The 23404-nt window shown below is 49.2% G+C and overlaps 2 non-coding genes and 4 pseudogenes across 2 annotated transcripts; all 6 read right to left on the reverse strand.

The window, feature by feature from the left end:
• Positions 1–415: 415 nt before the first annotated feature.
• LOC102443275 lies at positions 416–2264 on the reverse strand (annotated as a pseudogene).
• Positions 2265–4321: 2057 nt separating this feature from the next.
• LOC102417049 lies at positions 4322–6123 on the reverse strand (annotated as a pseudogene).
• Positions 6124–8115: 1992 nt separating this feature from the next.
• Positions 8116–9968, reverse strand: LOC102417361 (annotated as a pseudogene).
• Positions 9969–11968: 2000 nt separating this feature from the next.
• LOC102417679 lies at positions 11969–13785 on the reverse strand (annotated as a pseudogene).
• Positions 13786–19702: 5917 nt separating this feature from the next.
• On the reverse strand, positions 19703–19775 carry TRNAV-AAC. The gene has a single exon. It is a non-coding gene; the product is annotated as a tRNA-Val (tRNA).
• Positions 19776–23022: 3247 nt separating this feature from the next.
• On the reverse strand, positions 23023–23095 carry TRNAT-UGU. Its single transcript has one exon. It is a non-coding gene; the product is annotated as a tRNA-Thr (tRNA).
• Between the last annotated feature and the right edge of the window lie 309 nt (positions 23096–23404).

Raw genomic sequence — 23404 nt, forward strand, 5'->3', positions numbered from 1 at the left:
TTGTCCAGCCAGAACTGGGGAAGTCCAGTCACCTGGCTCTGCCCTCCCCAGAGGAGGCTGCAGGAGGGGGGCTTGCATTGGCGCTTCTCGACCAGCAGAGGGCGGGGCGGGCTCTCCGGCCCCGCCTTGGTTGGGCCATCTGGTGGACTTCCACCACTCCCCCCCAACCCCCAACCTTACCCCCACTCCCTCTCAGGATGGATGGTCAGGCCCCGGCTCAGAGACCAAGTCCGCGCCAGGCCACATGGGCTTGCAGAAGCCTCCGCGCCTTGAAAGGCTGGATCAATGTCATTTCTAAGGAGGTTTTCTTGTGGGGTTTTTTTTGGTTGTTTGGTTGGTTGGTGTTTTTTTTTTAATTGGGTTTTGTTTAGGTTTTTCGGGGGGATTTCTTATTTTTAGGAGGGTTTTTTTGTTTTTGTGTGGGTTTTTTTTGTTTGTTTGTTTTTGTTTTTTCTTCTTCTTTTATATATGGGATGATGTGGAAGGAGCCAGAATGTTCCATTGTTCACCCAATTTGTTGGCAAATATCTCTATTTTTCCCCTGTTACAGCTTTGTCTCGGCGAGCATCAGGGCCTTCATTTCCCTTCGGTACAGCATCATTATCTTCCTCATCTTCACCCTCACCCGTTTTTATGTCTTCAGAAGGAGGTGGTGATTCCTTTGCTAGCTTTAGTACCATGTGTTCCAGATATTCTGGCAAACTTTTGAACTGTTGTTTGGTTGGCTGGAAGAAGTGAGGGCTTCTCCGTGCTAACAGTCTCAGGGCTCTCCAACCATAATTTGGGTTGTTCACAACCTTATATTCGTTTTCAATCATGCTTTCCGGGTCTGCCTGTTCAATGGCTTCTTCAAAGAATTCCTCCAAAGTTGGCATATAGCCTCTGGGGTCTGATTTACAAGCTTCCATATTATCCGGGCAGAGATCCCAAAGGCTTGTTAACGCCTCGTTTCCCTTCAGAATCTTTTTGCTGGGCCCTTTCCCCAGGAAGTCCTCTGGTGCGGCTCTCTTTCGTACTGCTCTCGTCGGCTTAGTATCTGATGTTCTTTCCTTCACAAAACTTGGGCAGCCTTCATTTTTCCACTTGTTCCAGTTTTCTTCAGTGGTTAATATATGCTCTACCATCTTGGAAAATCTCTCTCCATCGGGTGGGTTTTCAGAGAGCAGTTGATAAACTGATTTTGTAGTGCCTTCAATCCAGAGTGACTGCTCATCAGTTAAAACATGGTTTGAACTTTTGGATTTCACCTGTCCCTTGAGATATTGGAATAAAATGAGATACTGCAGGAGAATCTGTCGGCGAAAGTTACTGTCGCTCAGCTGTAAACCCAGCAACCTTTCACTTGTTAAAAATTTTGCAGCATATACATGTTCTCCTCCTGTCCTTAATTCTCCCGTCTTTTTTCTTGAGGCCTGAGTATCATCTAATTTATAATTCTTGAAAACAGCCAGGACTTCTTCTGAGTACTTGAGGAAAGTTTTCCATGAAATCTTCTCATAGCATCGCACGGGGTTCCTGAAGTAATCCTGAAGGGACCAGAATTTGCGATACAGGCTGTAATCCATTGGGATGGAGCAAGTTGTTGGAGCTTCATCATCACCCATGTCACCTTCGTCTACGTCCATTCCTTCTCCTCCGTCTTCAGCGTGCTTCTGACCCAAGGGGCTTTCCTGCTCATTGGTATTGAAAACAGTGACATTTTCCAGATTAAACTGACCCTGCAAGTTAAGACCGGATCTCTCAGGTAAAGGGAACAGCCTGGCCAAAAAGAGTTGAATCCGTGCACGGAAAAGTGTGTGCTGGGCTTTGGATAATCTTCTTAAGAGATCATTGCACATACGTAGTAAATAAGTTTTCCCAGCAGACTTCCAAGTAGCAACATTTTTTTCCACAAACGAGAATATTGTGTCACACTGATCCAAAGGGAGACATTCCAAAGCGTCTGCCAACAAGACAGCAGGTGTCGCCGCGGTGCAGATACCTTCAGTGACTCCCCCAATAGCAAGAGAAATAATAGCTAAAACATTTTCACACGACGAGTGATTGATAATTTCTTCTTGCAGAACACCTCTGAAAGCTTGGTCAAGGGTACATTTCTTTTCATCTTCAGTTCCAGGTAACTGGCTGAAGGTATTCAACAATGGCTTGATATTTTTGTTGTTCAGGGCTTCTCTGGTAGACTTGGTAAACCGCGTCCGCGCTTCGGCTACACTGAAGCGTGGCCGTGTAGGAGACATCTTCGCAGCAGCGCGTGTTGTTGGGGCCGAAGCCCAGCAGGTGCAGGGGTGCCCAAACGTGTGGACGGAGTCGGCGAAGAAGAAATGACACGGAGACAGTGCGGTCAGTTGATCAGCAGCCTAGCCAGGTTCTTGCCAGGTGCTCCAGCGGTTTCTATGTCCCGGGACCGGGTCTTGCGAGATCTCTCCCCCAAAAGCTCCCTTGGAGAACGAGGACGAAGACGACCACGACCACAAGCCTAGGGCTGGGAAAGCTCTGCCAAGAGGAACCCTGCTTTCTTTTATAGCCCCAGCGCGTGGTGGGAGGAGCCAGAGAGACCCACCAATCAGCCGCTCCCAGGAATGAAGCGTCACCGTTTGGGCGACGCCAACGGTAGGGCGGGGCAGGTGTCGCATCTCAAGGAAGGGTTCTCCTGAACGTGGCTGTGATGCCTGGGGCGCTTGACCAGCGCCTCTTGCCCGGGACCCGTGAAGAGTGCTGGGGGGGGTCTTATTTTACTTTATGTTTGTTATTTATTTATTTATTTATTTATTTATTTCTTATTTCTGAGCTCATTTCTCTTCATTCATTGCAATTGATTCTATCTCTCGGCAATGAACCCTTGCAAACATCGGTCCCATTCGCATTCGAAGGGAGGGGGCGGGGTGTGTGGCAGGGGTAGGGGGAAGGGGGGGACCGGAGACGCAAACACACTGAACGTAGCGGCCCTTGGAGGTCATGGGAGGCAGAGGCTGAGGTGGATGTGAATAAAACGTGTACGGCTTTGTATTTTAGCTCTTTGGCCCAGGCCCCTGCCCCAGTCAACCCGACCTCTGCCAGGCGTGGCCCTGTCTTTCCTCAGTCCCACGTTCTTGCTGCTGTTGCTGCTCCTGGATCACCTGCTTGTCAATCTCCTGGACCACACGCGAGAGCTCTTTGAAGTTGCGGAAGATCTCGCCATCTGGCAGGTGGGATGCGGCGCATGAGGTGGATCTCTAACTTAGTGTTCATGCACTGTCCCGTGATGTGGGTGACCCTGGCATACTTCCCGCCATTTTGGCTCCAGTAACTTGGCAGCGGCCATTTTGTTTTTAAATAGATTTTATTGATTTTTTTTCCAGTGTGGAAGGAAGAGGGATAGAGAATTAGAAACCTCGAAGGTAGAGAAACTTCAATCAGCTGCCTCCTGCACACCTCCTACTGGGGATATGCCCACAACCGAGGTATATGCCCTATGCCCTTGACTGGAATCGAACCTGGGACCCTTTAGTCCGCAGGCCGATGCTCTGTCCACGGAGCCAGACCAGTCAGCCGCCATTTTGAAACGGCAAAGGTCGATCCCTCTCTTTTACCCTCTCCCCGCCGCCCCAAATCCCGCGTTTTAACTTCCCCGTTTTAATAGCACAAAATACAAGTACAAAACATTGTACAAGTATACTTTTGACTACACAAAGGTGGATTAATACCTTTGTGTTGTTGTTGTTGTTTCTGTGTGTGTGTGTGTGTGTGTGTGTGTGTGTGTGTGTGTAAATCCGCAGTCACGCACGGACACTTCATGATCTGAATGGTCCGTCGGCATCCATGAGCACCCTTCAGCCCCTGCCTTGTCGCAGACAGCGTCCCCTGCTTGTCCTTCCCCCCTCTTGTCCAGCCAGAACTGGGGAAGTCCAGTCACCTGGCTCTGCCCTCCCCAGAGGAGGCTGCAGGAGGGGGGCTTGCATTGGAGCTTCTCGACCAGCAGAGGGCGGGGCGGGCTCTCCGGCCCCGCCTTGGTTGGGCCATCTGGTGGACTTCCACCACTCCCCCCCAACCCCCAACCTTACCCCCACTCCCTCTCAGGATGGATGGTCAGGCCCCGGCTCAGAGACCAAGTCCGCGCCAGACCACATGGGCTTGCAGAAGCCTCCGCGCGTTGTAAGGCTGGATCAATGTCATTTCTAAGGAGGTTTTCTTGTGGGGGTTTTTTTGGTTGTTTGGTTGGTTGGTGTTTTTCTTATTGGTTTTTTTTTTTTAGGTTTTTCGGGGGGATTTCTTATTTTTAGGAGGGTTTTTTTGTTTTTGTGTGGGTTTTTTTGTTTGTTTGTTTTTGTTTTTTCTTCTTCTTTTATATATGGGATGATGTGGAAGGAGCCAGAATGTTCCATTGTTCACCCAATTTGTTGGCAAATATCTCTATTTTTCCCCTGTTACAGCTTTGTCTCGGCGAGCATCAGGGCCTTCATTTCCCTTCGGTACAGCATCATTATCTTCCTCATCTTCACCCTCACCCGTTTTTATGTCTTCAGAAGGAGGTGGTGATTCCTTTGCTAGCTTTAGTACCATGTGTTCCAGATATTCTGGCAAACTTTTGAACTGTTGTTTGGTTGGCTGGAAGAAGTGAGGGCTTCTCCGTGCTAACAGTCTCAGGGCTCTCCAACCATAATTTGGGTTGTTCACAACCTTATATTCGTTTTCAATCATGCTTTCCGGGTCTGCCTGTTCAATGGCTTCTTCAAAGAATTCCTCCAAAGTTGGCATATAGCCTCTGGGGTCTGATTTACAAGCTTCCATATTATCCGGGCAGAGATCCCAAAGGCTTGTTAACGCCTCGTTTCCCTTCCGAATCTTTTTGCTGGGCCCTTTCCCCAGGAAGTCCTCTGGTGCGGCTCTCTTTCGTACTGCTCTCGTCGGCTTAGTATCTGATGTTCTTTCCTTCACAAAACTTGGGCAGCCTTCATTTTTCCACTTGTTCCAGTTTTCTTCAGTGGTTAATATATGCTCTACCATCTTGGAAAATCTCTCTCCATCGGGTGGGTTTTCAGAGAGCAGTTGATAAACTGATTTTGTAGTGCCTTCAATCCAGAGTGACTGCTCATCAGTTAAAACATGGTTTGAACTTTTGGATTTCACCTGTCCCTTGAGATATTGGAATAAAATGAGATACTGCAGGAGAATCTGTCGGCGAAAGTTACTGTCGCTCAGCTGTAAACCCAGCAACTTTTCACTTGTTAAAAATTTTGCAGCATATACATGTTCTCCTCCTGTCCTTAATTCTCCCGTCTTTTTTCTTGAGGCCTGAGTATCATCTAATTTATAATTCTTGAAAACAGCCAGGACTTCTTCTGAGTACTTGAGGAAAGTTTTCCATGAAATCTTCTCATAGCATCGCACGGGGTTCCTGAAGTAATCCTGAAGGGACCAGAATTTGCGATACAGGCTGTAATCCATTGGGATGGAGCAAGTTGTTGGAGCTTCATCATCACCCATGTCACCTTCGTCTACGTCCATTCCTTCTCCTCCGTCTTCAGCGTGCTTCTGACCCAAGGGGCTTTCCTGCTCATTGGTATTGAAAACAGTGACATTTTCCAGATTAAACTGACCCTGCAAGTTAAGACCGGATCTCTCAGGTAAAGGGAACAGCCTGGCCAAAAAGAGTTGAATCCGTGCACGGAAAAGTGTGTGCTGGGCTTTGGATAATCTTCTTAAGAGATCATTGCACATACGTAGTAAATAAGTTTTCCCAGCAGACTTCCAAGTAGCAACATTTTTTTCCACAAACGAGAATATTGTGTCACACCGATCCAAAGGGAGACATTCCAAAGCGTCTGCCAACAAGACAGCAGGTGTCGCCGCGGTGCAGATACCTTCAGTGACTCCCCCAATAGCAAGAGAAATAGTAGCTAAAACATTTTCACACGACGAGTGATTGATAATTTCTTCTTGCAGAACACCTCTGAAAGCTTGGTCAAGGGTACATTTCTTTTCATCTTCAGTTCCAGGTAACTGGCTGAAGGTATTCAACAATGGCTTGATATTTTTGTTGTTCAGGGCTTCTCTGGTAGACTTGGTAAACCGCGTCCGCGCTTCGGCTACACTGAAGCGTGGCCGTGTAGGAGACATCTTCGCAGCAGCGCGTGTTGTTGGGGCCGAAGCCCAGCAGGTGCAGGGCTTCCCAAACGTGTGGACGGAGTCGGCGAAGAAGAAATGACACGGAGACAGTGCGGTCAGTTGATCAGCAGCCTAGCCAGGTTCTTGCCAGGTGCTCCAGCGGCTTCTATGTCCCGGAACCGGGTCTTGCGAGATCTCTCCCCCAAAAGCTCCCTTGGAGAACGAGGACGAAGACGACCACGACCACAAGCCTAGGGCTGGGAAAGCTCTGCCAAGAGGAACCCTGCTTTCTTTTATAGCCCCAGCGCGTGGTGGGAGGAGCCAGAGAGAACCACCAATCAGCCGCTCCCAGGAATGAAGCGTCACCGTTTGGGCGACGCCAACTGTAGGGCGGGGCAGGTGTCGCATCTCAAGGAAGGGTTCTCCTGAACGTGGCTGCGATGCCTGGGGCGCTTGACCAGCGCCTCTTGCCCGGGACCCGTGAAGAGTGCTGGGGGGGGTCTTATTTTACTTTATGTTTGTTATTTATTTATTTATTTATTTATTTATTTATTTATTTATTTCTTATTCTGTGCTCATTTCTCTTCATTCATTGCAATTGATTCTATCTCTCGGCAATGAACCCTTGCAAACATCGGTCCCATTCGCATTCGAAGGGAGGGGGCGGGGTGTGTGGCAGGGGTAGGGGGGAGGGGGGGACCGGAGACGCAAACACACTGAACGTAGCGGCCCTTGGAGGTCATGGGAGGCAGAGGCTGAGGTGGATGTGAATAAAACGTGTACGGCTTTGTATTTTAGCTCTTTGGCCCAGGCCCCTGCCCCAGTCAACCCGACCTCTGCCAGCCGTGGCCCTGTCTTTCCTCAGTCCCACGTTCTTGCTGCTGTTGCTGCTCCTGGATCACCTGCTTGTCAATCTCCTGGACCACACGCGAGAGCTCTTTGAAGTTGCGGAAGATCTCGCCATCTGGCAGGTGGGATGCGGCGCATGAGGTGGATCTCTAACTTAGTGTTCATGCACTGTCCCGTGATGTGGGTGACCCTGGCATACTTCCCGCCATTTTGGCTCCAGTAACTTGGCAGCGGCCATTTTGTTTTTAAATATATTTTATTGATTTTTTTTCCAGTGTGGAAGGAAGAGGGATAGAGAATTAGAAACCTCGAAGGTAGAGAAACTTCAATCAGCTGCCTCCTGCACACCTCCTACTGGGGATATGCCCACAACCGAGGTATATGCCCTATGCCTCTGACTGGAATGGAACCTGGGACCCTTTAGTCCGCAGGCCGATGCTCTGTCCACGGAGCCAGACCAGTCAGCCGCCATTTTGAAACGGCAAAGGTCGATCCCTCTCTTTTACCCTCTCCCCGCCGCCCCAAATCCCGCGTTTTAACTTCCCCGTTTTAATAGCACAAAATACAAGTACAAAACATTGTACAAGTATACTTTTGACTACACAAAGGTGGATTAATACCTTTGTGTTGTTGTTGGTGTTTCTGTGTGTGTGTGTGTGTGTGTGTGTGTGTGTGTGTAAATCCGCAGTCACGCACGGACACTTCATGATCTGAATGGTCCGTCGGCATCCATGAGCACCCTTCAGCCCCTGCCTTGTCGCTTGTCCTTCCCCCCTCTTGTCCAGCCAGAACTGGGGAAGTCCAGTCACCTGGCTCTGCCCTCCCCAGAGGAGGCTGCAGGAGGGGGGCTTGCATTGGCGCTTCTCGACCAGCAGAGGGCGGGGCGGGCTCTCCGGCCCCGCCTGGGCTGGGCCATCTGGTGGACTTCCACCACTCCCCCCCAACCCCCAACCATACCCCCACTCCCTCTCAGGATGGATGGTCAGGCCCCGGCTCAGAGACCAAGTCCGCGCCAGGCCACATGGGCTTGCAGAAGCCTCCGCGCGTTGTAAGGCTGGATCAATGTCATTTCTAAGGAGGTTTTCTTGTGGGGTTTTTTTGGTTGTTTGGTTGGTTGGTGTTTTTTTTATTGGGTTTTTTTTAGGTTTTTCGGGGGGATTTCTTATTTTTAGGAGGGTTTTTTTGTTTTTGTGTGGGGTTTTTTTTTGTTTGTTTTTGTTTTTTCTTCTTCTTTTATATATGGGATGATGTGGAAGGAGCCAGAATGTTCCATTGTTCACCCAATTTGTTGGCAAATATCTCTATTTTTCCCCTGTTACAGCTTTGTCTCGGCGAGCATCAGGGCCTTCATTTCCCTTCGGTACAGCATCATTATCTTCCTCATCTTCACCCTCACCCGTTTTTATGTCTTCAGAAGGAGGTGGTGATTCCTTTGCTAGCTTTAGTACCATGTGTTCCAGATATTCTGGCAAACTTTTGAACTGTTGTTTGGTTGGCTGGAAGAAGTGAGGGCTTCTCCGTGCTAACAGTCTCAGGGCTCTCCAACCATAATTTGGGTTGTTCACAACCTTATATTCGTTTTCAATCATGCTTTCCGGGTCTGCCTGTTCAATGGCTTCTTCAAAGAATTCCTCCAAAGTTGGCATATAGCCTCTGGGGTCTGATTTACAAGCTTCCATATTATCCGGGCAGAGATCCCAAAGGCTTGTTAACGCCTCGTTTCCCTTCCGAATCTTTTTGCTGGGCCCTTTCCCCAGGAAGTCCTCTGGTGCGGCTCTCTTTCGTACTGCTCTCGTCGGCTTAGTATCTGATGTTCTTTCCTTCACAAAACTTGGGCAGCCTTCATTTTTCCACTTGTTCCAGTTTTCTTCAGTGGTTAATATATGCTCTACCATCTTGGAAAATCTCTCTCCATCGGGTGGGTTTTCAGAGAGCAGTTGATAAACTGATTTTGTAGTGCCTTCAATCCAGAGTGACTGCTCATCAGTTAAAACATGGTTTGAACTTTTGGATTTCACCTGTCCCTTGAGATATTGGAATAAAATGAGATACTGCAGGAGAATCTGTCGGCGAAAGTTACTGTCGCTCAGCTGTAAACCCAGCAACTTTTCACTTGTTAAAAATTTTGCAGCATATACATGTTCTCCTCCTGTCCTTAATTCTCCCGTCTTTTTTCTTGAGGCCTGAGTATCATCTAATTTATAATTCTTGAAAACAGCCAGGACTTCTTCTGAGTACTTGAGGAAAGTTTTCCATGAAATCTTCTCATAGCATCGCACGGGGTTCCTGAAGTAATCCTGAAGGGACCAGAATTTGCGATACAGGCTGTAATCCATTGGGATGGAGCAAGTTGTTGGAGCTTCATCATCACCCATGTCACCTTCGTCTACGTCCATTCCTTCTCCTCCGTCTTCAGCGTGCTTCTGACCCAAGGGGCTTTCCTGCTCATTGGTATTGAAAACAGTGACATTTTCCAGATTAAACTGACCCTGCAAGTTAAGACCGGATCTCTCAGGTAAAGGGAACAGCCTGGCCAAAAAGAGTTGAATCCGTGCACGGAAAAGTGTGTGCTGGGCTTTGGATAATCTTCTTAAGAGATCATTGCACATACGTAGTAAATAAGTTTTCCCAGCAGACTTCCAAGTAGCAACACTTTTTTCCACAAACGAGAATATTGTGTCACACTGATCCAAAGGGAGACATTCCAAAGCGTCTGCCAACAAGACAGCAGGTGTCGCCGCGGTGCAGATACCTTCAGTGACTCCCCCAATAGCAAGAGAAATAATAGCTAAAACATTTTCACACGACGAGTGATTGATAATTTCTTCTTGCAGAACACCTCTGAAAGCTTGGTCAAGGGTACATTTCTTTTCATCTTCAGTTCCAGGTAACTGGCTGAAGGTATTCAACAATGGCTTGATATTTTTGTTGTTCAGGGCTTCTCTGGTAGACTTGGTAAACCGCGTCCGCGCTTCGGCTACACTGAAGCGTGGCCGTGTAGGAGACATCTTCGCAGCAGCGCGTGTTGTTGGGGCCGAAGCCCAGCAGGTGCAGGGGTGCCCAAACGTGTGGACGGAGTCGGCGAAGAAGAAATGACACGGAGACAGTGCGGTCAGTTGATCAGCAGCCTAGCCAGGTTCTTGCCAGGTGCTCCAGCGGTTTCTATGTCCCGGGACCGGGTCTTGCGAGATCTCTCCCCCAAAAGCTCCCTTGGAGAACGAGGACGAAGACGACCACGACCACAAGCCTAGGGCTGGGAAAGCTCTGCCAAGAGGAACCCTGCTTTCTTTTATAGCCCCAGCGCGTGGTGGGAGGAGCCAGAGAGACCCACCAATCAGCCGCTCCCAGGAATGAAGCGTCACCGTTTGGGCGACGCCAACGGTAGGGCGGGGCAGGTGTCGCATCTCAAGGAAGGGTTCTCCTGAACGTGGCTGTGATGCCTGGGGCGCTTGACCAGCGCCTCTTGCCCGGGACCCGTGAAGAGTTCTGTGGGGGGTCTTATTTTACTTTATGTTTGTTAGTTATTTATTTATTTACTTATTTATTTACTTATTTATTTATTTATTTATTTCTTATTTCTGTGCTCATTTCTCTCGGCAATGAACCCTTGCAAACATCGGTCCCATTCGCATTCGAAGGGAGGGGGCGGGGTGTGTGGCAGGGGTAGGGGGGAGGGGGGGACCGGAGACGCAAACACACCGAACGTAGCGGCCCTTGGAGGTCATGGGAGGCAGAGGCTGAGGTGGATGTGAATAAAATGTGTACGGCTTTGTATTTTAGCTCTTTGGCCCAGGCCCCTGCCCCAGTCAACCCGACCTCTGCCAGGCGTGGCCCTGTCTTTCCTCAGTCCCACGTTCTTGCTGCTGTTGCTGCTCCTGGATCACCTGCTTGTCAATCTCCTGGACCACACGCGAGAGCTCTTTGAAGTTGCGGAAGATCTCGCCATCTGGCAGGTGGGATGCGGCGCATGAGGTGGATCTCTAACTTAGTGTTCATGCACTGTCCCGTGATGTGGGTGACCCTGGCATACTTCCCGCCATTTTGGCTCCAGTAACTTGGCAGCGGCCATTTTGTTTTTAAATAGATTTTATTGATTTTTTTTCCAGTGTGGAAGGAAGAGGGATAGAGAATTAGAAACCTCGAAGGTAGAGAAACTTCAATCAGCTGCCTCCTGCACACCTCCTACTGGGGATATGCCCACAACCGAGGTATATGCCCTATGCCCTTGACTGGAATCGAACCTGGGACCCTTTAGTCCGCAGGCCGATGCTCTGTCCACGGAGCCAGACCAGTCAGCCGCCATTTTGAAACGGCAAAGGTCGATCCCTCTCTTTTACCCTCTCCCCGCAGCCCCAAATCCCGCGTTTTAACTTCCCCGTTTTAATAGCACAAAATACAAGTACAAAACATTGTACAAGTATACTTTTGACTACACAAAGGTGGATTAATACCTTTGTGTTGTTGTTGGTGTTTCTGTGTGTGTGTGTGTGTGTGTGTGTGTGTGTAAATCCGCAGTCACGCACGGACACTTCATGATCTGAATGGTCCGTCGGCATCCATGAGCACCCTTCAGCCCCTGCCTTGTCGCAGACAGCGTCCCCTGCTTGTCCTTCCCCCCTCTTGTCCAGCCAGAACTGGGGAAGTCCAGTCACCTGGCTCTGCCCTCCCCAGAGGAGGCTGCAGGAGGGGGGCTTGCATTGGCGCTTCTCGACCAGCAGAGGGCGGGGTGGGCTCTCCGGCCCCGCCTGGGCTGGGCCATCTGGTGGACTTCCACCACTCCCCCCCAACCCCCAACCATACCCCCACTCCCTCTCAGGATGGATGGTCAGGCCCCGGCTCAGAGACCAAGTCCGCGCCAGGCCACATGGGCTTGCAGAAGCCTCCGCGCCTTGAAAGGCTGGATCAATGTCATTTCTAAGGAGGTTTTCTTGTGGGGTTTTTTTGGTTGTTTGGTTGGTTGGTGTTTTTTTTAATTGGGTTTTTTTTAGGTTTTTCGGGGGGATTTCTTATTTTTAGGAGGGTTTTGTTGTTTTTGTGTGGGTTTTTTTTTTGTTTGTTTTTGTTTTTTCTTCTTCTTTTATATATGGGATGATGTGGAAGGAGCCAGAATGTTCCATTGTTCACCCAATTTGTTGGCAAATATCTCTATTTTTCCCCTGTTACAGCTTTGTCTCGGCGAGCATCAGGGCCTTCATTTCCCTTCGGTACAGCATCATTATCTTCCTCATCTTCACCCTCACCCGTTTTTATGTCTTCAGAAGGAGGTGGTGATTCCTTTGCTAGCTTTAGTACCATGTGTTCCAGATATTCTGGCAAACTTTTGAACTGTTGTTTGGTTGGCTGGAAGAAGTGAGGGCTTCTCCGTGCTAACAGTCTCAGGGCTCTCCAACCATAATTTGGGTTGTTCACAACCTTATATTCGTTTTCAATCATGCTTTCCGGGTCTGCCTGTTCAATGGCTTCTTCAAAGAATTCCTCCAAAGTTGGCATATAGCCTCTGGGGTCTGATTTACAAGCTTCCATATTATCCGGGCAGAGATCCCAAAGGCTTGTTAACGCCTCGTTTCCCTTCAGAATCTTTTTGCTGGGCCCTTGCCCCAGGAAGTCCTCTGGTGCGGCTCTCTTTCGTACTGCTCTCGTCGGCTTAGTATCTGATGTTCTTTCCTTCACAAAACTTGGGCAGCCTTCATTTTTCCACTTGTTCCAGTTTTCTTCAGTGGTTAATATATGCTCTACCATCTTGGAAAATCTCTCTCCATCGGGTGGGTTTTCAGAGAGCAGTTGATAAACTGATTTTGTAGTGCCTTCAATCCAGAGTGACTGCTCATCAGTTAAAACATGGTTTGAACTTTTGGATTTCACCTGTCCCTTGAGATATTGGAATAAAATGAGATACTGCAGGAGAATCTGTCGGCGAAAGTTACTGTCGCTCAGCTGTAAACCCAGCAACTTTTCACTTGTTAAAAATTTTGCAGCATATACATGTTCTCCTCCTGTCCTTAATTCTCCCGTCTTTTTTCTTGAGGCCTGAGTATCATCTAATTTATAATTCTTGAAAACAGCCAGGACTTCTTCTGAGTACTTGAGGAAAGTTTTCCATGAAATCTTCTCATAGCATCGCACGGGGTTCCTGAAGTAATCCTGAAGGGACCAGAATTTGCGATACAGGCTGTAATCCATTGGGATGGAGCAAGTTGTTGGAGCTTCATCATCACCCATGTCACCTTCGTCTACGTCCATTCCTTCTCCTCCGTCTTCAGCGTGCTTCTGACCCAAGGGGCTTTCCTGCTCATTGGTATTGAAAACAGTGACATTTTCCAGATTAAACTGACCCTGCAAGTTAAGACCGGATCTCTCAGGTAAAGGGAACAGCCTGGCCAAAAAGAGTTGAATCCGTGCACGGAAAAGTGTGTGCTGGGCTTTGGATAATCTTCTTAAGAGATCATTGCACATACGTAGTAAATAAGTTTTCCCAGCAGACTTCCAAGTAGCAACACTTTTTTCCACAAACGAGAATATTGTGTCACACTGATCCAAAGGGAGACATTCCAAAGCGTCTGCCAACAAGACAGCAGGTGTCGCCGCGGTGCAGATACCTTCAGTGACTCCCCCAATAGCAAGAGAAATAGTAGCTAAAACATTTTCACACGACGAGTGATTGATAATTTCTTCTTGCAGAACACCTCTGAAAGCTTGGTCAAGGGTACATTTCTTTTCATCTTCAGTTCCAGGTAACTGGCTGAAGGTATTCAACAATGGCTTGATATTTTTGTTGTTCAGGGCTTCTCTGGTAGACTTGGTAAACCGCGTCCGCGCTTCGGCTACACTGAAGCGTGGCCGTGTAGGAGACATCTTCGCAGCAGCGCGTGTTGTTGGGGCCGAAGCCCAGCAGGTGCAGGGGTGCCCAACGTGTGGACGGAGTCGGCGAAGAAGAAATGACACGGAGACAGTGCGGTCAGTTGATCAGCAGCCTAGCCAGGTTCTTGCCAGGTGCTCCAGCGGCTTCTATGTCCCGGGACCGGGTCTTGCGAGATCTCTCCCCCAAAAGCTCCCTTGGAGAACGAGGACGAAGACGACCACGACCACAAGCCTAGGGCTGGGAAAGCTCTGCCAAGAGGAACCCTGCTTTCTTTTATAGCCCCAGCACGTGGTGGGAGGAGCCAGAGAGAGCCACCAATCAGCCGCTCCCAGGAATGACTGGAGTTCCAGTCAGCTTAGAGACAGTCATGGAAGTAGCACGTGGCCATTCCTTATGTCCTTGCTATTGTCTGCCCTTATTTTGACATTGAATCTCCTGAATTGTCATTAAAATTTATTTTTCACACCTAAGCTTCCCCATTATATTTTAGACATTTTGAGGACAGGAATCTAAATTTACATATTCCTCACCAAAACCGGTTTGGTTCAGTGGATATAGCTTTGGCCTGCAGACTGAAGGGTCCCAGGTTCGATTCCGGTCAAGGGCATGTACCTGGGTTGCGGGCACATCTCCAGTGGGAGATGTGCAGGAGGCAGCTGGTCGATGTTTCTCTCTCATCGATGTTTCTAACTCTCTATCTCTCTCCCTTCCTCTCTGTAAAAAATCAATAAAATATATTTTTTTAAAAAAAGAAAAAATAAATAAATTTACATATTCCTCAGAGTCCCAATTATATGCCAACTAGCTCAATAAATGATTTTTTATTATTTAAAGGCTACAGGAAAAGGAGACAAAGGAAGAAGCAAAAAGAAACCAAATGCTTACTTTTCCACTATGAATGTAACTCCTCAGGAAGTTATTCTTGTATGTGGGGATAGAACCGGCAGCAACTTGCTTTCCAAATAATTAAGAGAAATGGGTTCTCCTGCAGTTTTGACTGATGGCTCATCTGCGGTGCCCCTCTGCTATGTTTTTTTTTGTTGTTGTTTCAGCATTTAGTGAGTTGTTTCTCTCTACTCCTGTACTTGCCTGTATCGCCTGCAAGAGCCAGTTTCTGACAGAAGTGGAAATGTCTGCACTGCTGCTTTTCACTGCCTAATAACAGTCATCTGGTCTGTTATGCTGCCCTGTTTTAATTCCCTGGGGCTGCTGCAAGCAAATGTCACTGACCAGGTGGGCTTAACCAACGGAAATGTATTCTCTCACAGATCTGGAGGCCAGATCTCTGAGTTCAAGGTGTTGGCAGGGTTGGTTCCTTCTGAGACTACGGCAGAATCTGTTCCAGGCCTCTCCCTTGGCTTCTGGAGGTTTGATGGCAATCTTCGGGGTTCCTTGGCTTGTGAAAGCATCACCCTGATCTTTGCCTGCATGCCCTCATGGCCTTCTCCCCACGTGTCTGTCTCAGAATTTTCCCCTTTCCCCCAGTCATTTTGGATTAGAGCCGGCCCTGATCTGATTTTAACTCGATCATATCTACAAAGATGCTATTTCCAAAAAAGGTCACATCCTGAGGCACTGGGAGTTAGGATTCCAACCTATCTTTTTTCCAGGACACAATTCAACCTTCTTCTTCTGTTCAGAAACACTAGCCCCAGCTCTACATTGTGACTGCGATATTCGATATTCGTGTCAGGTCATAATGAGTGCAATTATGGTATCAGTACCTACATTTCAGCTCCAATTTTCGTTTCTATGAACTTTCTCCTTCCCCTGGCCTCTTATTTGCATTGGCTGGTAGGATGCTGCATGCAGAAAGCCCTCTGAGCTCTGCTGACTGTAGACTGGCTGCCTTGTTTCCTTCTGCCAACATGATCTGCCGCGGGGCAAGACTTATATTTGTGATTTTTATTTTATATATGTAAATGCCATTTAAGAAAAATTAACCAAAAAAATGAGTTCGCGTGTCACCTCTGACACGCGTGTCATAGGTTCGCCATCACTGGGCTAGAGCGTCGGCCTGTGGACTGAAGAGTCCCAGGTTCGATTCCTGTCAAGGGCAGGTGCCTTGGTTGCGGGAACATCCCCAGCAGGAGGTGTACAGGAGGCAGCTTATTGATGTTTCTCTCTCATCGATGTTTCTAACTCTATCCCTCTCCCTTCCTTTCTGTAAAAAATCAATAAAATATATTTTTAAAAAAAGAAAAGAAAAAACATAAAAATAAAAATCAATAAAACATATTAAAAAGAAATAAAAATGAAATAAATAAAAGAAACTGCTGAATTCTGTCATTGACATAAGAAACATCCAAACCTGTAGAGAATTGTCATGAGTTTCTTTGAGCAAAACTGATGACATATGTTGGGGAGCAAGATTTCACATGCTCCAGAGAATGGCAGTGTCGCAGCTTATTTTATACATTAAAATCAAAGGTCGAGTGACAAGGAAGGTGCGTGAAGTCCATTGGTGATAGATTAAAGGTGCAGGAGAAAGCAGAGGTGGGGGTGGAATCAGCTAGGATTGGATAAATGTCAAAATAGAGAACCAATACATATTTTACATTGGTGGGTAAAGGACAGTCAACATTTCATATTTATAGCACACAGAGATAGTATGCGGCAAGGAGGGGTCTGCGGTCTCCTGCCTGGTGGTCTTGGCCTCTGGTATGGCGGTTGTGCCTTCGAGAGGAAGGAAAAGAAAATTACTCTGACATTTCAAAGGTACCAGGTGTACCGGTTAATAATGGCGGATTTTGTAATCAAAGAAAACACGATAATTTCAAGAGAAACATCGAAAGTGCTTTATTCAAAATAATGTCCATCGCCAGCTACACATTTCCCCCATCTTTCAGGTAATTTGTGGATACTCTCCCAATAGAACTTCTCTTGTTTTGAGGCAAACCATTCAGAGACCAAATTTTCCACTTCTTTTTTTTTTTTTTTTTTTTAGTATATTTTATTGATTTTTTACAGAGAGGAAGGAGGAGAGATAGAGAGTTAGAAACATCGATGAAAGAGAAACATCAATCAGCTGCCTCCTGCACATCTCCTATTGGGGATGTGCCCGCAACCCAGGTACATGCCCGGAATCGAACCCGGGACCCCTCAGTCCGCAGGCCGACGCTCTATCCACTGAGCCAAACCGGTTTCGGCTCCACTTCTTCCTATGTTTTGAAGTGCTGCTCAGAAAGTTCGTGGGCCATCGATCGGAACTAGTGGTCATCTGAAGGAGCAAGATCTGGTGAATACAGCGGGTGGGTTAATACTTCCCAGGCAAGATCTTTTAACGTGTCTTTAACTGGTTTGGAAGTGTGTGATGGTGCGTCATCATGAAGCAAAATTACTTTGCCGTGTCTTCTGGCACATTTTGGTCATTTCACAATCAAAGTGTGGTTCAAATTGATTATTTGTTGCCGGTAGCGGTCAGTATCAACGATTTCACCTGGTTTTAGAAACTCATAATACACCACACCTTCCTGATCCCACCAAACGCAGAGCATTGTCTTCTTTCCGAAGCGAGTTGGCCTTGCAGTCGATGTTGATGGTTGACCTGGATCAGCCCATGATTCTGTGCCTTTGTGATTCTCAAAATAAATCCACTTTTCATCGCCAGTCACAATTCGATGCAAAAAAGACTTTCTTTTGTGCCGTTGAAGCAACATTTTACTGATGACTTTTCGGTTTTCCATTTGTCTTTCCTTCAGTTGATGGGGCACCCATTTTCCTTCCTTTACAATCTTTCCCATTGCTTGTAAATATTCAGAAATTGTTTGCTGAGCAACGTTTAATCTTTCTGCAAGTTGTTTTTGAGTTTGACATGCACCTTCATCCAATAATGCTTGTAATTGTTGGTCTTCAAACTTTTTCGGTTGACCTGGACATTCTTTTGCCTTTCACATCGAAACCATCACTTTTAAAGCGTTTAAACCAGCGTTTCACAAGTATCTTGAGATGGAGCATGTTCACCATAAGCTTCCCAAAGTATAATGATAGCTTTTTCTTCAAAATAAAGTAATGAATTAAAACTTCCCACTAATGCTCGTTTTTTGGCACGAAATTCAACATTTTTAAGCGTAAAAATATCTATGATGTTGACACCTTCAGCAAATTTGACATACGAAGTTTTGAAGCTTGCTGTCAATACAACAAAATAGCATACACATCAAATCGCATATATATCAACATATGTGTAACTCTATCTGTTGAAAAATGCACATTATTAACCAGTACACTGGGTATGCTATCCTAGATGCCTAAGCACAGTGGTTCGGGCTTACTTCCTTTGCTAAGGGAGCTATAGGCCTGTGATACCCGCCATGACCTGCCCAGTTAGAAATTTGTGGTCAGACCATCCCGTGTGGTTGCTTTTGGTCACTAAGCTTATTAGGCCGACAATGTCAGGCTTGCCATGTAGTCCCTGAGCTTGTCGGGTTGACTGCATAGCCCTTTTCATTCACACCGTTCCATTGCTTTATGGTTGACTTGAGTGAAAAACAAAAAGTTTTGTGTAATCTCCGAAGAATTGTGATGAAGACAACTGCTGACAACCGAATTTTGCAGGTATTACAATGACAGCATGGCTCACAGCTGACTGCTCATGTTGTTTATTTATTTGGGTGTTTGTTTATTTTTGAGAAATGAAATAACTGAATCTTTTGCTGGTGGGCTCAGTAGCCCATCCAGGGCAGACCCCAGGTCTACGTTTGTGACAGACCATCCAGCCTAACAGCGAACCCAGGAGAAAAAAGACTCGGTTTGGAGACCAGCTGTGAGGTTTCTCTCCTTTCTCTTCTTTCCCCGCCCTTATTCAAGAAAATCGGCAAGTTGATTGGCCTGTCACCCTCATGGGCAATCTCAACAAGTGAGTTTCCGTCACACAGTCCCTCATTTTATGTATTTATTTTTTAGAGTTTTATTTTCTTTTATTTTTTAAATATATTTTTATTGATTTCAGAGAAGAAGGGAGAGGGAGAGAAAGAAACATTAGTGATGAGAGGGATACATGGATGGGTTGCCTCCTGCATATGCCCCATCAGGGACCTGGATGGAGCCTGCAACCGAGGGTCGTGCCCTTGACCAGACTGAACCTGGGGCCCTTCAGTCCTCAGGCCAATGCTCTATCCTCTGAGCACAGCCCTTCGTTTTAAATAGCTGCTGTAATTACTCGGACTGGCTGTTTCTGGGTAAACGTAAAAGGCCCCTTTAAAGTCATCTGGGGTTTCCTAGAAGGGGCTGTGGACAGCTACCCAAGAGTATGTTTCTATGAGCTTCTTCAGTTTAATTTTCTCCCTCCTACCCCCGTTTTATTTTGTAAAGGCTCCCTTGCACCACCTCCTTGGCCTATTGCTCTTGGTTTAAAATTCCACACGAAGTTTTCCTGAGGCTGCTGGGGACGTTATCAACACTGGAAACAGACAACCGAATTGACCTATCGCTGCGGTTATGTGTCGCAGCGGTCTGAGGTGCTGGTCAAGGCTTCAGGCTCTTTGTGGGTGTGGGTTGGAGTGCTGACAAGCTTGTGCAGCATCTTCTACCCTGTAAGCATTTTTTCCTCTGGGTCACAATAACCCATTTTTTCCAATGGGTTATACGAAAGGGAACTCTAGCGGGAAGTTCTGCCCTTATTCGTGCAGAACCCGGTGTGGGGCCAGCGGCTGCGGAGTGGCCGGGCTGTGTGCGGCCTCCTGCGAGGGGTGCTCTGGGCCGAAAGTGAGGTGCTCAAGGTCCTTACGGGGGCAGGTGGCCGAAGCGGGAAATCAGGGCTGTGGTGCCGATCTCTCTGGATCCCGTCTGTCTCTGTAACGAGGTGGAGATGATGATGCGATGTCCTGCATTGTCTCCGAGGGTTCCAAATGGAATGCAACACAAGAAATCTTAAATGGCCGGGGAGGAAAACAGAGGTCTAGCAAGTCCTGTTTCCGCCCGGTTTCGAACCGGGGACCTTTCGCGTGTTAGGCGAACGTGATAACCACTACACTACGGAAACTTGAAAGGGCGGCCTCCCAGTTCCTCTATTGACTGCAACAACCTACTCCGACGCGGCGGTCCTGCAATTTCATAGGCGCAAAGGACCGCCCCGCAATGGACTGAGCCCCAAGCAGGAGGTCCTGCACGCAGCCTCTCGCGGCTCCTGCAGATCCCAGGCGGCTCCCCGCTCCTCCACGTGCTCTCCTTCCCGAAACCCCGCCTTCCCGGAGCTCGGCCATTCCCACTGCCTGTCTAGAACCCAAACTGGCCATGTAACAAATTTTATTTTGTAAAAAGCATAAAACTGGGCTCGTCCGGGATCTCTCGCACCCAAAGCGAGAATCATACCCCTAGACCAACGAGCCAGCTGGTGCTCCAGCTCGCCGCTCAGTCCTTAGTCTGATTCTGTGTGGCGTCATTGCATCACCAGGAAATGTGTTCATTTCTGGCTTATCGAGAACCGTTCGGGTTTCGGAGTCTCCCACGCTCGCCGCATCCCTTCCAGCCGTGTCCGCGTCCACGGTGAACTCTCAGCGGTCCCGGCTCGCGCAGTGCAAACGCCGCGTCCCGCTCGGCCCCCATGAGATGTCCTGAAATCCGAATTGCTAGAGCCACTCAGGCAGCGGGGAAGGGCATCCTTTCGCTTTGGGGGACTGGAGGCCCCCTCCCAAGGGAGCCCCAATAAGGTGCAAGTCTGGAGGCCCAGGGGCGGGGCGCAGAGGCCGAGAGAGCCGGAGGTCATCAGCCGCGATGGGAGAAATGAAATGAAACCGGGGCCGCCTCTTCATGTGGGCTGCCTGGTATCGTCTTATGAAAATATTTTAAAAACAACACATAGTTATTTGCCACGTGTTCAGGAAATGTAGGGAAGTGTAAGGCAGACATGAGATGGCCGGGAACCTCGCTCCCCAAGGCTGGCACCAGCGCGCACGCACCCGCGGAGCCCAGGCAGGTGCCCGGCGCTCGGCCCTCCCGGGACCGCCGGGACGGAGCCGCCATCCTTCCCCGGGGAACCAGCGGCCGTGCGGCGCCCCCTCACCACTCCTCTCGGACCTGCTCTTCCCAAAGGACTTGGACACGACTGGTTGTTCAGGAGTAAAAGTGATTCCGATTCCCTGCAGCAGATTTCACAAAATTCACGCCAAGCTGGCCCAAAACGTTTATTTTTGTGCCACCAGCTGGCTGTTACAAGTGCGGGGGACGCGAGGTGGCTGACCTGCTCCAGGGAAAAGGTGCTGACTTTTCCCATTGCCATGTCGGCGCTCTGGCTCGGCGCCGGGAGCGACCGCAACTCGCGGCTCCCTCGCGGCCTCTGCAAGGACCTAGACGCCCGCGCCCCTCCGCACCCGCGCCCCCCCGCGCCCCCCCGCACCCGAACCCCCCGCGCCCCCCGCTCGGGATAAGAGCTGGCGGGCGCCCCTCCGCTCGGCGCCCGAGGCCTCCGGGTCAGATCGCCCCCGGGACGGCAGCATCTGCTTGTCTTCCCTGGAATGACTTAAACCCACGTCCACCCCGTCACAGCGGACCCGAAGTCTATAAATTTGTCACAGTCGCTCCCAGTCTTTTTTTTTTTTTAACCATTCAGGTTTGTCCTGTAAACAAACCAAAACCCTTCACAGCTAATACACGCTGGCCTTCTGACGCTGATTTCTTAGTTTGCGCTGGTAAGGAAGTCAAGGTACAAATGAGCCTAAATCCCCAGCGAGCGGTGGAAGGGGCGCTGCCCCGGGGCCGGCCAGGCCGCTGGGGTCTCGGGCGCCCTCCCGCCGCCCAGGCGGGCACGACCCGCGGGGGGACCTCGGCAGAGGCAGAGGCGACATGTCCTGCTGCACCCCCCACCTCCACCCCCACCCCCAACCAGCGTGGACCCTCCGGAAGGCCCTGGGCCTGTCGCAGCCCCGCGGGGGACACCGCCGACTCCCGGCTGCACTTAGCGCCGCTGCGGGTTAGGGAACCGAAGCTGGGCCCTGCGGGGGTGGGGGGAGCGGTGCGTGAGGCCACCGATCAGCGTTTCTCTCTCTCTCCCTCCCTCCCTCCCTCCTCCTTCCTCTCTCTTTAAAATCCACAAAAATACAACTAATATATGCTGACCTTCTGCATATATGTTGATTTAATATCCTCAGGAGAGAATTTAAAAAAAAAGAGAGAAGGAAGGAAGGAAGGAAGGAAGGAAGGAAGGAAGGAAGGAAGGAAGAAAGAGAAAGAAAGAAGAAAGAAGAAAGAAAGAAAAAGAAAGAAAGAAAGAAAGAAAGAAAGAAAGAAAGAGAGAAGAAAGAGAGAGAGAGAAAGAAAGAAAGAAAGAAAGAAGAAAAAGAAAGAAGAAAGAAAGAAAGAAAGAAAGATAGAAAGAAGAAAGAAAAAGAAAGAAAGAAAGAAAGAAAGAAAGAAAGAAAGAAGAAAGAAGAAAGAAAGAAAGAAAGAAAGAAGAAAGAAAGAAAGAAAGAAAGAAAGAAAGAAGAAAGAAAGAAAGAAGAAAGAAAGAAAGAAAGAAAGAAAGAAAGAAAGAAAGAAGAAAGAAAGAAAAAGAAAGAAAGAAAAAGAAAGAAAGAAAGAAAGAAAGAAAGAAAGAAAGAAAGAGAAAGAAAGAAAGAAAGAAAGAAAGAAAGAAAGAAAGAAAGAAAGAAAGAAAGAAAGAAAGAAAGAAAGAAAGAAAGAAAGAAAGAAAGAAAGAAGAAAGAAGAAAGAAAGAAAGAAACCTGGGGAGGCGCAGAGGAGGCCGTGAACGGGGCAGGCGGGGTGCGTGGAGAGTGAACGGGGCAGGCGGGGTGCGTGGAGAGGGGCACCGTTCGCCCCGGACTTCGGCCCCGGGATTGGTTGGCCCCACGTGCCTGCCGCCCCGCAAAGCCGGGTCCTGCAGAAGCCACGTGGCGAGGCCAGCGGCGAGTTTTGCGGGAATTCTCGGTCGCCCTCCCAACTAAAGCAGGAGGTTCCCGGGGGCGGGAGGGGCGCTGACAGGTGGTCTCCGGCAGCGGAGATGAAAGGGTGAGAGCCTTGCCTCCCCCGACCCCCCGGGGTACGGAGCGACTCGCCACGAGCTCGTCGGTAGCGCGCGAGGGGCCGCGGGGCAGGAGCGGGGCAGCTGGACTCAGAGACCGCAAGGCCGACGCCAAGTGTGGCTGCAAGAGGTGTGCGGCCCAAGGGAGGGCCGTGGGGCTGACACCGGCGGGGCCCAGACCTGGGAACTTCCGGCAGCCTCCCACCCCTGAAAAGCCGGCACCTTAAGCGTTTCCACCTGTAGATTATAAAAAGGGGAAGAAACCCGAGCCAGGCCCCAGCGAGATTTGAACTCGCGACCCCTGGTTTACAAGACCAGTGCTCTAACCCCTGAGCTATAGGGCCCGCTGCGTGGCTGTTCTCTGCCTGCGCCTGGTTGATGCCGCAGCTCCTCCGCGCAGCCGCAGACAATCCTCACGGAGAAACCCAGCGGCGGGAGGTGGGGCCGCGTCCCGAGGGCCCCGCTGGGCCGCGCAGCTGAGCCTGCGGCTTCTGCCGGCGTTGGAGCCGCGGGCGGGGCCGCACATCCTGGGACAGCGGCCCGCAGAGGCCCGAGGTTCCGCGCCCGGGGAGCCGGCGGGGCGGGGCGGGGCCTCCGGTGGGCGGGGCATGAGAGGCGGTCCCAGCTCTTCCACGCTTCTGCGGGGTCAGGGC

The sequence above is a fragment of the Myotis lucifugus genome, unplaced genomic scaffold (genome assembly GCF_000147115.1).
Source record: "Myotis lucifugus unplaced genomic scaffold, Myoluc2.0 scaffold_723, whole genome shotgun sequence".
Classification (NCBI taxonomy): Eukaryota; Metazoa; Chordata; class Mammalia; order Chiroptera; family Vespertilionidae; genus Myotis; species Myotis lucifugus.